This window comes from Nicotiana tabacum, chromosome 16 (assembly GCF_000715075.1).
Source record: "Nicotiana tabacum cultivar K326 chromosome 16, ASM71507v2, whole genome shotgun sequence".
Classification (NCBI taxonomy): domain Eukaryota; kingdom Viridiplantae; phylum Streptophyta; class Magnoliopsida; order Solanales; family Solanaceae; genus Nicotiana; species Nicotiana tabacum.
The window spans coordinates 164,289,884-164,306,977 of NC_134095.1; positions in this window are offsets into that span (position 1 = coordinate 164,289,884).

The following is a 17,094-nucleotide window of genomic DNA, read 5'->3' on the forward strand; positions in this document are numbered from 1 at the left end:
GTAGAAGGATTTTCCTCTATATCATCACCATTGACTAAGTTAACACAAAAAACTACCAAATTCCAGTGGTCTGACACTTGTGAACGTAGTTTTCAGGAGTTGAAGAATCGATTGACATCTGCACCAGTGCTAACTCTTCCTGAAGGAACAGAAGGTTATGTGGTATATTGTGATGCCTCAGGTATAGGTTTGGGGTGCGTATTGATGCAGCATGGGAATGTGATTGCTTATGCATCAAGACAATTGAAGAAGCATGAAAAGAATTATCCAACCCATGATTTGGAATTGGCTGCAGTAATATATGCTTTGAAAATATGGCGGCACTACTTATACGGCGTCCATGTTGACATCTACACAGATCACAAGAGTTTACAATACATCTTCAAGCAGAAAGAGTTGAATTTGAGGCAGCGTAGGTGGCTTGAATTATTGAAAGACTACGACGTCGAGATATTGTATCATCCCGGTAAAGCCAATGTTGTGGCAGACGCTCTCAGCCGTAAATCAATGGGAAGCTTAGTACATATTGAGGCAGGTAGATGGGGGTTGATTAAAGAGCTTCATCAGCTAGCCAATATGAGAATCAGATTGTTAGACTCTGATGACGGAGGTGTTACTGTACAGAATACATCAGAATCATCTTTGGTAGCCGAGGTAAAAGCACGACAATATGAAGATCCTATCTTAGTACGATTAAGAGAAAGCATTCAACAGTGTAAAAGTATGGCTTTTAGGATCGGAAAAGATGGGGCACTGAGATACCAGAGCCGATTGTGTGTGCCTAATGTGGCAGGGTTGCGAGAGAAGATTATGAATGAGATTCATCAATCACGATATTCCATCCATCCCGGCTCGATAAAGATGTATCATGATGTCAAGGAGCAGTATTGGTGGGATAATATGAAGAAGTCTATTGCTGAATTTGTAGCCCAGTGTCCCAATTGTCAACAAGTAAAGATAGAACGTCAGAAACCCGGTGGATTGCTTCAAAATATAGAGATTTCGATCTGGAAGTGGGAGGTGATTAATATGGACTTCATTATTGGATTACCTCGCTCTTATCATAAGTTTGACTCCATCTGGGTGATAATTGATCGACTTACAAAATGTGCCCATTTTCTGCCAGTGAAGACAACTTACGCGGCTGAAGATTATGCAAAGTTGTATATCAAGGAGATTGTTAGGCTTCATGGTGTGCCCATATCTATTATATCAGACCGAGGAGCTCAATTTATGGCTAACTTTTGGAGGTCTTTCCAGAAGGGTTTAGGCACACAAGTAAATCTCAGCACTGCATTTCATCCGCAGACTGACGGACAGGCTGAACGTACAATTCAGACACTGGAAGATATACTACGAGCATGTGTTCTAGATTTTAAGGGGAATTGGGATGATCATCTTCCACTCATAGAATTCGCCTATAACAATAGCTACCATTCCAGTATTAAAATGGCCCCATACGAGGCACTATACGGGAGGAGATGTAGATCACCAGTTGGATGGTTCGAAGTCGGTGAAACAGAATTATATGGGCCAGATTTGATTCACCAAGCTATTGAGAAGGTGAAAGTGATACAGGAGCGATTGAGGACGGCACAAAGCAGGCAAAAATCTTATTCTGATGTCTGACGTCGTGATCTAGAGTTTGAGGTTGGTGATTGGGTTTTCCTAAGGATCTCACCAATGAAGGGTATTATGCGTTTTGGGAAGAAAGGTAAGCTGAGTCCAAGGTATATTGGGCCGTATAAAATTCTTCGACGGATTGGACAGGTTGCTTATGAGTTAGAATTGCCATCCGAATTGGAATTTGTCCACCCGGTATTCCATGTATCTATGTTGAGAAAATGTATTGGAGACCCTTCTCGAGTCGTCCCTATCAAAGATGTACAAGTTACAGAGGACCTATCATATGAAGAAGTGCCAGTGGCGATATTAGATCGGCAAGTCCGCAAGCTGAGAACAAAAGATGTAGCTTCCGTCAAAGTATTGTGGAGGAACAAAAATATGGAAGAAATGACATGGGAAGCAGAAAAGGAGATGAAGTCAAAATACCCTTACTTATTCCAGAATGAAGATAACAAGGATGCGGTGGAAGACAGGATACATTGGAAGAAGAAACGGCTCTATGAGGTAAGCAATAATTTGAGAATACTCCTCCTTAATACAAAATGATGATATGTAGATAATGTAAATACGCATAATGCTTTGTGTAGCCTTGTGAAGCCATATGTTGGGCTTAATTACATGCAAGATTTGCTAGTGACCATTTTATAGGGGAAAATTGATCGGAAATTTCCATTGGAATCCACGGTGATTTAAACTCCCCATAAACCCTTACATTCGAGGACGAATGTTCTTAAGGGGGGGAGGGTGTTACAACCCATATCCACATGTGTTAGTTCATGCCATATATTAGTTAACATAAATCCAACAAGGAATTATCTTTGAGATGATAAGAAGTCAATCCTATTGGTCTTAAGTGATACAAGAGTGTATAAGGGTGATTAACCAGTATTAGAAGTTAAACGAATCAAGGATGTTGTAACTCGTATTTTCAGGTAATCTAGCGGTGCTTAATACACTCAAGAGGTAATTTATTAAGGTATTTTAATCATATAATATCCGTATCATAAGTCTTGAAGTCAAACGAGTTATGAAACAAAAGTCGACAAAAGTTGTCGCAACTTAGGTTCATAATTTTACTTAAATATTGGGTCAAATGTTTCTAATCTTTTCTCATAATTTACAAGGAATTACGGGGTTATCTACCAACCAAATTATAGATCTATGAGTCTAGTTTCCAACGCATTAAACCGTTCATCGATACGATCTCGGAGTAGAGAGATATTCGCGTTTTCGCGAGACTGCGCCAAGCACCTCTCTATGGGGCCCACTAAGTCGGTTTAAGATATTTGGACCTATATAGGATGACTACAACCCGTTTTTAGTCATTTCTTTTCACTATTTTCAGACCTTAGAACCCTAGGAACATCCTCTCAAGGTTCTCTCAAGATTCAAGACCCAAAAAAAGGGCAAACAACACAAATCAAGTGTCGGGAATTCCGTGGCGCTAGTAAGTCTCTTGTTCTTCTTGTTGTTGCTCATTTTTGTGTCGTTCCAGCCCGTGTGGGAGGTTGTTTTAAAGGGTTTATGTTCTGTAAATACTCCCTCATGTTCTTAATATCAATCCTAGGTGATTTCAAGCCTTCTAAAGTGATTCTAGTGCCGAAAAACACTAATTGATCGCTAGTTTCGTTTTTTTTGTTGTGTGGCAGCATTGGAGGGATATTTCATGGAAATTTAAGGTCAAATTGGAGTTGTTCTTTCTGTATAAAGGTAATGAACCTCTTACTCTATATGTATTTAAGATTATCCAAGTTGCGGCTAAGCCATTGAAGCTAGAACTTGTGAGATATATATCGAAAGGTTTGGTAGTAATGTTATTGTTTTGTGGACTGTTTTGCGTTGTTGTTGGGCTGCGTATTTTACTACTATCTTGTGGAGTTTTGGAGGAGGAAGGGTGTGGGGAAACACCATATATATGTAGTGTTATGGGCTGATAGTTATTCGTAACATTTCCAGGTTGTTTGACACGACTACGGTGGTCGTCGTATGTATGGAGTGATTAGGCTATGTGTGGACTATTTTGGGAGGCTCAATATGTTTATTATTGATGTTGTTTGGGATGTTTGGTGACTGTTTTGAATGGTGTGAGGTCATATATATAGGGGAGGTGCTGTCCGTTTCATCGTAAAATAGGTTGTGGTCGATACATAATAGTTATGACGCTTAAATGATAACGATAGTATCGTTTCTCTTATTGTAGACTAAGGAGTTTTGACAATTGCATAGCTTGAGATTGGGGAAGTATATACAAGGTATGTGAGGCTATCCCTTTCCTTCTTTTGCACGACTCCGATTGTACATAATGTAATGAACGAGCTTCCAAGATACTCTACTCTTAGAAGCTAGCAGTACTTACATTGTTTTCCCTCTTATGGAACGATTGATGTTAATGTTACTTCTCTTATTCTTATGTTATCAATGTTGTTCGTACTTCCTAAATCTTATAAGGTTCATAGTGAAGAGTTAGTCCTAATAACGCGTACAGAGGATACCGACCTTACGTCACTCCGAAAGGTTTAGAATGTGATTCCATGAGTCGAGCATGCATTATATATATGTATCTATCTTACTCTACCGAGCCACGCTATAGTTGGCCGGGTACGACACCTATTGTGCAACCACTGATCAGTTGGGTTTTACCGAGCTCCACGTGGCCGGGTACGATTCTACCGAGCCTATTATGGCCGGGTACGATATGATGATGATGATGCCCACAGAGGCGAATGCTTTAAAGGTTTATGTATTTATACATATGTATCATGCATTTCATGTAAGTAGCCCTCAGAGGTACTAAGATGTTACAGGTTGTATATTCTCTATCCTTGCTTACATTACTGATCGTATTTATGGTTCCTTGCCTTACATACTCAGTACTTTATTCGTACTGACGTCCTTTTATTTGTGGACGCTGCATGTCGTGCTGCAGGTCCTGATAGACAGACAGGTGCAGCTCCCCCACCACAGTAGACTGTCCAGTTCAGCGGTGATTGGCGAGATCCCTTCTTCGGACTTGCCTTGGTCTTGGTATGCAATTTTTGTTATAGACATTATGGGTATGTCGGGGCCCTGTTCCGGCTATGTTGCAACACTTATGTTCTTTTAGAGGCTCATAGACAAGTGTCGGCTCCTGTATAGTTTGGTATGCCTTGTCGGCTAGTTTTTGTTGTATAGTCTTTCATAGTAGCGTGGTAGCTCATACCTTATATGTAGTTTCTTGATTGTCTGGTCATCCCCTGCTATGTATGTTCATGCCGTCATATTTTATTGCTGGTTGTCCATGATCTAGGTCTACCATTTATATTGATCTCTTTAGCCTTAAAAGATAATAATGAAGGTTAGATGAAATGTACGTTGGTGCTCGGCAAGTGTGGTCGGGTGCTAGTCATGGCCCTTCAGTTTGGGTCGTGACAGTATGACACCCCGGATTACACATCGTTATGCTATATTGAGGTGACGCACACGCTAGATGACGAGCGTGGGGTCGTGCACCGTTGGGGATTATGACTTAGTCCATCCCGAATGACTATTTTACCGTATATTTGATTCAAAATTGTTTGCTATCATCATGTTTTGGGCTGAATGCCATATTTGAGCCTGTGCCAACTATTTGGACCCTTAGGGGAGTTTTACTGATATTTCCTTACTGTTTTGAGTTTATACTTGTACTCAGTCATGTTATATTTTACCATTTTCATAACTCAGCCATGTTTACTCTGTTTTAATACATTAAATGATATTTTAAATGATAATTTGGGCTGAGCATCATGTTTTATTATTGCCCGAGTGGCTATGAGATTCTGACTGAGTAAGGCCGATGGCCTGTATTGTGAGGATATTTTGGGTCGGGCTGCACGCCGCAGCAGTGTCACTGATTATGGCACTTCCTCCTGAGTTGCCTTTTATTCATCCAGTGTTTCACGTTTCAATGCTAAGAAAATGTATATCAGACTCATCTCAGGTGATTGAAGGACCTGCTATATCGCTGAAGTTGTCTTACGAGGAGGAACCGATGGCTATTGTTGATAGGCAAGTAAGAGAGCTTCGGTCAAAAGAAATTGAGTTCGTAAAAGTCTTATGGCGAAATCATACAGTCGAAGAAGCTACTTGGGAACTAGCAAAAGATATGCAGGCGAAGTATCCCCATTTGTTTCAGTCTACATGTATGTACTTAAGTTAAATTCGAGGACCGAATTTCATAAGGTAGGGAGGATGTAATACCCTATATTTTTAGTAAGGGGTGTATTGGTCATTATAATAATAATAATAATAATAATAATAACCAATTAATTGGAAAAAGAGAGAGAGGAAGAAACCTACTCTAACTAAAAGAAGGGCAAAGCCACTAAAAGAAAAGGGAATGAAAGGGACGGACAGAAGCTAAAGAGGGTTTCAAAGAAAATAAAACCCTTAGACCTACCATCGAACAGGAAAAACAAAAGAAAGAAGCTTCGGCTGTTTCTCTAGCGCTGAAGACCGTGTTTAATCTAACATTTGACATACAATTCCTTAAGTTTCAGCAATACACTCCAGGTAGTTACATGTATTTCTTCCTCTTTTAAGACTATGGAATTTTATATACATAATTTTTGTAGGGATGAGTAGATATAATTTTGAAGTTGGATTAAAAATTTGAAAGATATAGTTAAGGAAATTGGGAGAAATTCATGAGACTTTTCCATAAATTAACTGGGTAAATTATATAAATAGGTTGGAATTGATAGATTAGTAATTACTCATATGTGGGTAAATATAATTTGGCGAATTAAGAGTCAAATATGGAACTTTTTGGGAGATTTTGAAGAGGGAGATTTTGAAGGGGGATTCAAGGGATATCATCTGGAGGTGAGATTGTTGAACCTAAAACTTGTTTCTATGGTATTATTTCACGGATTAGAGATGTAATTATGGAAATTTAGGGGTTAAAATTGGGAAAACTAAGACTTGGTATTGGAGACCTAGACTTGAGAATTTGAGGGGTCATTTGTGGTCGGATTTTGGGACTTTTGATATTTATGAACTCGTGGAGAGACAAGGAATATATTGATGTAAATTTTATCGAATTCTGAGACCTGGGCCCGGGGTTCGGGATTTGGTTAATTTCGGGATTTATGTTGTCAATTGATTATTTTCGGATGGGCTTCGTTCCCTTGGCATATTTTGACATCGTGATTCTAATTTTTGGCAGATTCGACACGAGTTGAGGTCGATTAGAAGGGCAAAGGCATCGCGGGCTAGAGTTTGGACCGGATTGAGGTGAGTAATGATTTTAAATGTTATCCTGAGGGTATGAAACCCCGGATTACACATCGTTATGCTATATTGAGGTGACGCACACGCTAGATGACGAGCGTGGGGTCGTGCACCGTTGGGGATTATGACTTAGTCCATCCCGAATGACTATTTTACCGTATATTTGATTGAAAACCGTTTGCTATCATCATGTTTTGGGCTGAATGTCATATTTGGCCTCGTGCCAACTATTTGCACCCTTAGGGGAGTTTTACTGATATTTTCTTACTGTTTTGACTTTATACTTGTACTCAGTCATGCTATATTCTACCATTTTCATAACTCAGCCATGTTTACTCTGTTTTAATACATTAAATGATATTTTAAATGATAATTTGGGCTGAGCATCATGTTTTACTGTTGCCCGAGTGGCTGTGAGATTCTGACTGAGTAAGGCTGATGGCTTGTGTTGTGAGGATACTTTGGGTCACGCTGCATGCCGCAACAGTGACACTGATTATGGCACTTCCTCCTGAGTTGCCTTTTATTCATCCAGTGTTTCACGTTTCAATGCTAAGAAAATGTATATCAGACTCATCTCAGGTGATTGAATGACCTGCTATATCGCTTGATGAGAAGTTGTCTTACGAGGAGGAACCGATGGCTATTGTTGATAGGCAAGTAAGAAAGCTTCGGTCAAAAGAAATTGAGTTCGTAAAAGTCTTATGGCGAAATCATACAGTCGAAGAAGCTACTTGGGAACTAGCAAAAGATATGCAGGTGAAGTATCCCCATTTGTTTCAGTCTACAGGTATGTACTTAAGTTAAATTCGAGGACCGAATTTCATAAGGTAGGGAGGATGTAATACCCTATATTTTTAGTAAGGGGTGTATTGGTCATTAGAAAATAATAATAGTAATAATAATAATAATAATAATAATAATAATAATAATAACCAATTAATTGAAAAAAACAAAGTGAGGAAGAAACCTACTCTAACTAAAAGAAGGGCAAAGCTACTAAAAGAAAAGGGAATGAAAGGGACGGACAGAAGCTAAAGAGGGTTTCAAAGAAAATAAAACCCTTAGACCTACCATCGAACAGAAAAACAAAAGAAAGAAGCTTCGGCTGTTTCTCTAGCGCTGAAGACCATGTTTAATGTAACATTTGGCATACAATTCCTTAAGTTTCAGCAATACACTCTAGGTAGTTACATGTATTTCTTCCTCTTTTAAGACTATGGAATTTTATATACATAATCTTTGTAGGGCTGAGTAGATATAATTTTGAAGTTGGATTAAAAATTTGAAAGATATAGATAAGGAAATTGGGAGAAATTCATGAGACTTTTCCATAAATTAACTGGGTAAATTATATAAATAGGTTGGAGTTGATAGATTAGTAATTACTCATATGTGGGTAAATATAATTTGGCGAATTAATAGTCAAATATGGAAGTTTTTAGGAGATTTTGAAGAGGGAGATTTTGGGAGACTTTTGAAGAGGGATTCAAGGGATATCATCTGGAGGTGAGATTGTTAAACCTAAAACTTGTTTCTATGGTATTATTTCACGGATTAGAGATGTAATTATGGAAATTTAGGGGTTAAAATTGGGAAAACTAAGACTTGGTATTGGAGATCTAGACTTGGTAATTTGAGGGACCATTTGTGGTCGGATTTTGGGACTTTTGATATGTATGAACTCGTGGGGAGACAAGGAATCTATTGATGTAAATTTTATCGAATTCTGAGACCTGGGCCCGGGGTTCGGGATTTGGTTAATTTCGGGATTTTTGTTATCAATTGATTATTTTCTGATGGGCTTCGTTCCCTTAGCATATTTTGACGTCGCGATTCTAATTTTTGATAGATTCGACGCGAGTTGAGGCCGATTCGAAGGGCAAAGGCATCGCGGGCTAGAGTTTGGACCGGATTGAGGTGACTAACGATTTTAAATGTTATCCTGAGGGTATGAAACCCCGGACTACTCATCGTTGTGCTATATTGAGGTGACGCACACGCTAGATGACGAGCGTGGGGTCGTGCACCGTTGGGGATTATGACTTAGTCCATCCCGAATGACTATTTTACCGTATATTTGATTGAAAACTGTCTGTTATCATCATGTTTTGGACTGAATGCCATATTTGAGCCTCGTGCCAACTATTTGGACCCTTAAGGGAGTTTTACTGATATTTCCTTACTGTTTTGACTTTATACTTGTACTCAGTCATGCTATATTCTACCATTTTCATAACTCAGCCATGTTTACTCTGTTTTAATACATTAAATGATATTTTTAATGATAATTTGGGTTGAGCATCATGTTTTACTGTTGCCCGAGTGGCTGTAAGATTCTGACTGAGTAAGGCTGATGGCCTGTGTTGTGAGGATACTTTGGGTCGGGCTGCATGCCGCAGCAGTGACACTGATTATGGCACTTCCTCCTGAGTTGCCTTTTATTCATCCAGTGTTTCACGTTTCAATGCTAAGAAAATGTATATCAGACTCATCTCAGGTGATTGAAGGACCTGCTATACCGCTTGATGAGAAGTCGTCTTACGAGGAGGAACCGATGGCTATTGTTGATAGGCAAGTAAGAAAGCTTCGGTCAAAAGAAATTGAGTTCGTAAAATTCTTATGGCGAAATCATACAGTCGAAGAAGCTACTTGGGAACTAGCAAAAGATATGCAGGCGAAGTATCCCCATTTGTCTCAGTCTACAGGTATGTACTTAAGTTAAATTCGGGGACCGAATTTCATAAGGTAGGGAGGATGTAATACCCTATATTTTTAGTAAGGGGTGTATTGGTCATTAGCAAATAATAATAATAATAACCAATTAATTGGAAAAAAAAGAAAGAGGAAGAAACCTACTCTAACTAAAAGAAGGGCAAAGCCACTAAAAGAAAAGGGAATGAAAGGGACGGACAGAATCTAAAGAGGGTTTCAAAGAAAATAAAACCCTTAGACCTACCATCGAACAAAAAAACAAAAGAAAGAAGCTTCGGCTGTTTCTCTAGCGCTGAATAACGTGTTTAATCTAACCTTTGGCATACAATTCCTTAAGTTTCAGCAATACACTCCAGGTAGTTACATGTATTTCTTCCTCTTTTAAGACTATGGAATTTTATATACATAATCTTTGTAGGGCTGAGTAGATATAATTTTGAAGTTGGATTAAAAAATTGAAAGATATAGTTAAGGAAATTGGGAGAAATTCATGAGACTTTTCCTTAAATTAACTAGGTAAATTATATAAATAGGTTGGAGTTGATAGATTAGTAATTACTCATATGTGGGTAAATATAATTTGGCGAATTAATAGTCAAATATGGAACTTCGAGGGTTGGGTATTCTAAATTAGCTATGAATTAGCCTAAACATAGAAATTTACATGAGACCGATATTATATAATTATAGATTGAATTGGAGGAAGTTGTACGAATTGCTCGAGGTAAAGCGTTTGGAATTTCGGCACGAGTACTGTGAGTAGTAATCTTAGCGCAATTTGTGTTTTCATAACCTGCATGATTTACACATAATTTTTAATATGAATATGTTACCGATTAATTTGAGTTGCATGTGGGACAAGTCTTTTACTCGATATGATACCGAAATAGTTATTTGACATGATTACCATTGTTTTAAATATTCTTGTTGTCACTAGATATATTTTACCGTTACTTGAATTTACTATTATCGAAATGAAATTATATGATTTGATAAGAACTGAAATGTCCTATATTTTTTTAAAATATTTCCTATGAGTATATATGGATTACAGAGACAAGTATAAATGTTAGTAGACTTTGAAGGATCCCGTAGCTAACGGCGGGTTAGTTAGACCTGGTGCACCTTGTATTTATCGATTACAGAGTACAGTTATAGCCCTCGCTAGTGGGAAGGTAGAACTAGCATACCGTTACTGATTTTCCCTCGAGTAGGGACTACCGTTATATTTGACATCTTACGAAGAAGTCCACAGTTACACCGATTACATGATCCGTTCATTGAAACCTCCCAAAAATGTGAATACTGATATTATACAGTGGTTACCGAGCTTATTACTGAATTGTTAATTATATTTTACTACAAGAAAAGCATGATGATACTGAAAACTATTTATTGTTTCTGAAAGGTCATTTTTATGTTATTTTCTCTTTGAGATACTAGCATGTTTCTGACTTGTCCCCAAATAAAAATGGTTGTAGTTAAGTGTTATTACTCACTGAGCTAGCGACTCATTCCCCGCTAAATTTGTTTTACAGAGACAGCAGTTGACGCAGGCGAGGATTTCGTTAATTAGAGCACACAGGTTGGGAATTCTTGGTGAGCCTTGCACTTGTTATCGTGGGCGGAAATTTTTATCAATTGTTATGATCTTTTCTTTGAATTTTTCGAGTTGCTCCATAGTCATTCTTTTAGTGTCATGAGTATTATTTTGCTATTAGTCTTATGTTGAGTATCGTTCTTTATTATCAAGGTTGGAATTAAATTAGTATTTTTAGTTGTTAGTGGGTTGATTAGTAATGGTGGAGACTCATTTTGGTTGATTGATTGGTTGTCAATTGTTTGGTATGATATTAAGATGTTGGTTGTTTATTTCTAAGACAGGTTTATTTTTGGGATAGTCTAAAAACAGGGAAAACTCTATCCGATTTTCTGAAAAATACCGATGAGGCTTTCTTGGGGGCACTTGCTCCTAGGTGCCGGTCATGATCCTAAATTGGGTCGTGACATCCAGCTCAGGCAGATTCGAAGATTCACTAGGTAGCTGCTTGGCGTCCACAGCCCAATGCTTATCCCCCTATCTTATTTACCTTGTTTTAGTTATGTAATAGACTATGTAAACTTTTCCTGTTTTTATTCGGATAGTAGATGCTCATGACTGGTGACACCCCGATGTCGGGCTATGTCTATTCCACAATTGTACTGTTTCACCATATTTTGGGATTATTATTATGTTAAAAACTTAATTTGTATTATTTTAACTGCTTAAAATGAATTGGGTGTGTGTCGGCTAGTCTGGTCTTCACGAGAGGCGTCCTCACGACCGTGTCTGGGTTTAGAGCCGTGACAGAGACACAAGGAGGAATTTCCTTTGTGGTTTGAAGAAAAGGTAAACTAGATCATTTGATGCTAGTTTATCTTTATTTAGGATAATTTTTAAATTTTACTTTCACAAGGAGTATTAAAGTTTTTGACTTTGTAAAAAAAATATTATAGGTGATCCAATTAAAAAAGAATGGTGATGGTCGAGTTGCCGATGAATTACTAGTTTTGGCAAGACATCCGGATAATCATATTTTTTGCCATAAAGGTTATATTATAAATGGTTTTAGGTTTCGAATAATGGAATCTGAGCTATTTGAAAACCCAAAATAGTGGTATAGTTTTAAAGAGTGATAAGCATACAGAAAATGTTGATTATTATGGAAAGATAAGAGAGATTTTAGAGATCCAATATATGAGTAATTCAGTCATATTATTCCAGTGTGACTGGTTTGAAGTTCCTCCCCAAGGTCGAAGTCAAAGCAGAGGTTACAAAAGGGATGAATATGGATTCATAACTGTAGATGTGACACGTCTCCGTTACACAAATGATCTATTCATTTTAGGCTCGCAGGCTCAATCTGTGTATTATGTTAAACATGGTCAAAGTGAAAAATGACATGCAGTGGTAAGGGTAAGACCACGAAATTTGTATGATATTCCTGAACAAGGAAGATAAAACAGAGCCATATGAATTAATTGACTTGGCTGAAAGAGAAAAAGCAAGCCTTCAAGTAGAATCGGACAATGATGTCTTCATAATACAAAGAGAAGATATTGATGGAGTGAGTGTTGAAGCACCTTCTCTTAATAATGAGGAAGAAATAGATTTAGAAATTGGAGATGAATCTGATCATGAAAATGGGGATGGTTGTAATAATTTTGCACAAGATGAAGAATATCTTTCTGAGGAAGAATATATTGAAAACGAGGATGATGATTGGTTGTGATCTTCAACTAGTCTTCAAGACAACTTTGCTTATTTCAATCGCTTGCCGAAATGGTTACTTTATACTTTCTACTACTCCTTTTATTTTTTATATTTTTGTGATTTTTGCTGTGTAACTTTATTTGTTTCTAATTATTTCTGAACATATCTTACCTTTTTATTATTTTTTTGTTGCCTTCACTTCTATATTTGGCTAATTTCCAATAATATAATTTTTAATAATATGTTACAGCCTATCATGACAATAAATGTGCATGTTTCTAATAATATTGAACCTGCAGCCGATGTAGTTTCAAATTCACAGACATGTAAGTTATTTCATTTGTTAAAATTCTAGCGTTTTAAAATCCCTAGTTTGTACAGGTTTAATTTCTATACACCTAAATATTTTCCTATGTTGTTGAAGGAAAAAAGAGAAAGGGAAGGGGAAGACAACAGGGCTTTCAGTTCTAAAGAAACGGAAAGACAATGACAATGGAAAGTTGAAGGTAATTATTCCACCAGCATGCTAAGCATGATGTCAAAGATAGAATTATTACCGAGCTCTCAGTCAAAGTTCTCCAGCATACTAGGCATGATGTCAAGAAATGGAAGGAAGTCCCTAATATAGTAAAAGATAGAATTGTTGCTCATATGCTGGTAATTCTCTTTGTTTCTTCTTGATCACCTAATCCAATTCTTTTAGAAGTTGGGCTCTTTCTTGATCAGCTGATCCAATTCTTATTTATAAACTTACTTTTTTAGCGTCTCATTTGATTAAGTTTCCCAATAAGTTTACGCCTCAGTAACATGAAATAGCTAAAACAAGAACAAACCCAATAATCTTGTATTATTAGACAATGTATCCATAATAATAAAATGAATAAACTACCACTAAGAAGATTTTAAAGAAATCAAACCTTAGAGTGTGGTTGTGTATCATGAGTACAGTAATCAGTAAATATCCATGGAAGAACCCACTACATAAGATAAGACAGTGACAATGAAAAGTTGAAGGTGATTATTTCAGTTCTAGGTTTAATAAAAGAGATAGCATCACTTTTCCTGTTAGTCATTTTCACACACATATATTACTTTATTCGACTATAGGCATGCCATAATTTTGCATTTGAAATGCAATAGAATAGAACAGTAAGCACAAAATGGTCCTGAAGCACATGAAAGTGAATTTGCTATTCTCAGCTATAATAGAAACTAAAGGAGCAGTAATCTTTGGCGAAGAGCTATTTTGTTGGGGTGCTGGAATACAATTATTCAAGTAAACCATGGCTTTCTAATAATTGTCTCTAATTTACTACTACTTCAAGACTTTTTTAAATACTACAATAAGGATATTTCTAAGTCTAATACATGATGATTCTGTTTTATCCCCTATGATACTAACTTTGAAGAATGGGCATTCTCATACATAATTTATTTTACATGAGATATTAGATATTCAAGGTATAAAATGCTCTATGTGGATGTTTTCTCTTTATTTGAATCTCTGAAAACTATTGTGTTCTGTTGAAGAAGACTTGTTCTAGTATTTTTGATGTTATAAATTAGGCTCTTCCGGGATATATCATGTTTAAGTTTAGTTGTACAATGTTTAACAGACTAGACTTCCTGGTGCAATTTTTGACATGATTACTAATTTAAATGGTTCGGATAAGACAAGTTCTACAAGTCTTATGGATGATACCATGGTAAGTAAACGTATTCTAGTTCATGTGAAAGGAAGTTTCTTAGTTGTATATGCAAATGAATCTATTTGTATAAATCAATCTTTGTTTAGTATTTTGTTTCGACAATAGTATTGTATCCCTGGAAGTATTTAGTAGGTTCTGATGCAACTTTATTTTGGGGAGTACTTTAATCAAACTTTCACTGCTTACATATCTATTTTTCTTTAGTTGTTGCAGTTATTTTTCCATTAAAATATGTTACTAGTTTTTCTTAAGTCTAAAGTTGTTGTAGTTAAACAAGCTTTACTGCTTTCATTTTACACTTTTGTATTTTATTATTATTTTTTTATTTATCAAAATCTAATTATATTTATCTTGTTTTTAGGATGAGCATGCGTAGACCAACAATCCTGACATCCAGTTCATGTAATGCACAAGCTGTTGGAAGAAGAGTTATTTTTTGGATTACTATTAGAATATAACTTAAGGACCTTGGATATATGATGCTTTTGTTTGTTTTGTAAGTAAACACATACTAATAGGACTATTAAGTTTTTCAAAGTGAGTATATGCAGTGCATCAATTTTATGTATAGACGCTTTATATATATACAATTTATTATTTCTACATATATTTATAAAAATCTAAAAGAATATATGAATTATGTATTTAGTAACAACTCATAAACTGTTGCTAAAGTAGTACTAGAGAATCTGTTGGCAAAAAAGTAAGTATTAGTATCACAATAATAGTTGTTGCTAAAAGGTCTTGATAACAGATTATTAAAGTTACTGTCAATGTTTTTTAGCAACAACTCATATTGTTGGCAAAAAAGCTAATTTTGTCGCAACAATAATTTTTGTTGCTACATGTCTTTATAATCCACGACTTATTGACTTTTTATCAACAACAAATAACTTATGGCAACGATATATATTGTTGCGCTAGGTTACGTTTTGGCAACAACATTCTTTATTGTTGCATATACTTTTCCCATCGGTGTTTACTGCAACAGAGTGCAACGAGCCAACGACTATTTTGTCGTTGCCAAAAATACTTTTGGCAACAACATTGAATATATGGCAACAAAAATTATTGTTGCAAAATGCCTTCTTTCTTGTAGTGCAGCAAAAACCATGTATATACATATTATATATATATCTATACATATATATGGGATCCCTTAAATATTTTAAGTGTGCACCCAGAAACAAAGAGGCGGATGGGAGAAGTGGTTGCTTTGGGACCTTAAATTCCCAACTTTGCTGGGGACGTATGTACTTCAAAACCCCTTTGGCCCTTTAGCTTTTTTTTTCCTCCTTTTTATTTTTATTCTTTGAGTACAATATAATTTATATTTAATAGCAAATTGCTTTATTTTTTACTTTTATCTCTTTTTTTTAATTCAATTATAATTTAGTACTAATATATAATAGTTAACTTAATTAATATTTTAGTTCTTTGATTACAATATAATTTATATTTAATAGCAAATTATTTTTTTTACTTTTATCTTTTTTTTTATTTCATTTATAGTTTAGTACTAATACACAATAGTCAACTTAATTAATTTTATTCGTTCTCTTCCCATAGCATCTATATATATATATATATATATATATATATATATATATATATATATATATATATATATATATATATATATATATATATATATATATATATATATATATATATATATATATATATATATGTGTGTGTGTGTGTGTGTGTGTGTGTGTGTGTGTGTGTGTGTTCATGTTTTTTTTTCTTCTTTAGAATTTTATCGTTGGTGATTAGCATACAGTGGTGCCCCCGTCGCGCTCAAATCCTGGGTCCGCCTCTGATCATACCAACAACGAACAATATATTTAATTTATGCTAAACCCTATGGAAAACTACAAAAAGTACACTTTGGTCCAGTTAAACCGATCTCTACTGTGAAACAAGGGTGCCATAGCAGACCCAAAGCTCTCTTTGCCCAATGATTTTGTCTATGTACAGAGAAGGAAAGTTTTGTGTGAGAAATTCTTTTCAGAGTTCCAGTGGTTAAGGACCAAAACATGTCCCTATGGCATAAGTATGAGGTAGACACGATACAAACATTTTTGTTGAATTTATGTTTTCTGGATATTTTAATCCATATTTTATTTAATAATGATAATTTAATTTCTAGGCTCATTGTCAACAATCTTGACCTCTGTAATTATTCCTTTTGATCCAATAAATTCTCAATAGTGAAAATGAGCCAATATAGGGAAGAGAGTTCATCTTTTTAGGATCCGTGATTAAACTTTATGGAATTTAGTCGATATACGCATTCTTTATTGGCTCAACTATAAGGTTTTCAGCATTAAATTTATAATTATTTTCATAATTATGATTTCATATCTACTAATATATATTTAATTTTATTAAATTTTTATACCTGAATTTATACATTCGCCTCTTCAAAGGATGGCCATGTATAGTCGATACTCGCATCATTAGTGAATGACTCTCACAAATTTAGTTTATTGTATTTCAACCTTAGATTCTTTTAAGAAATATAATAAATTTTCCACC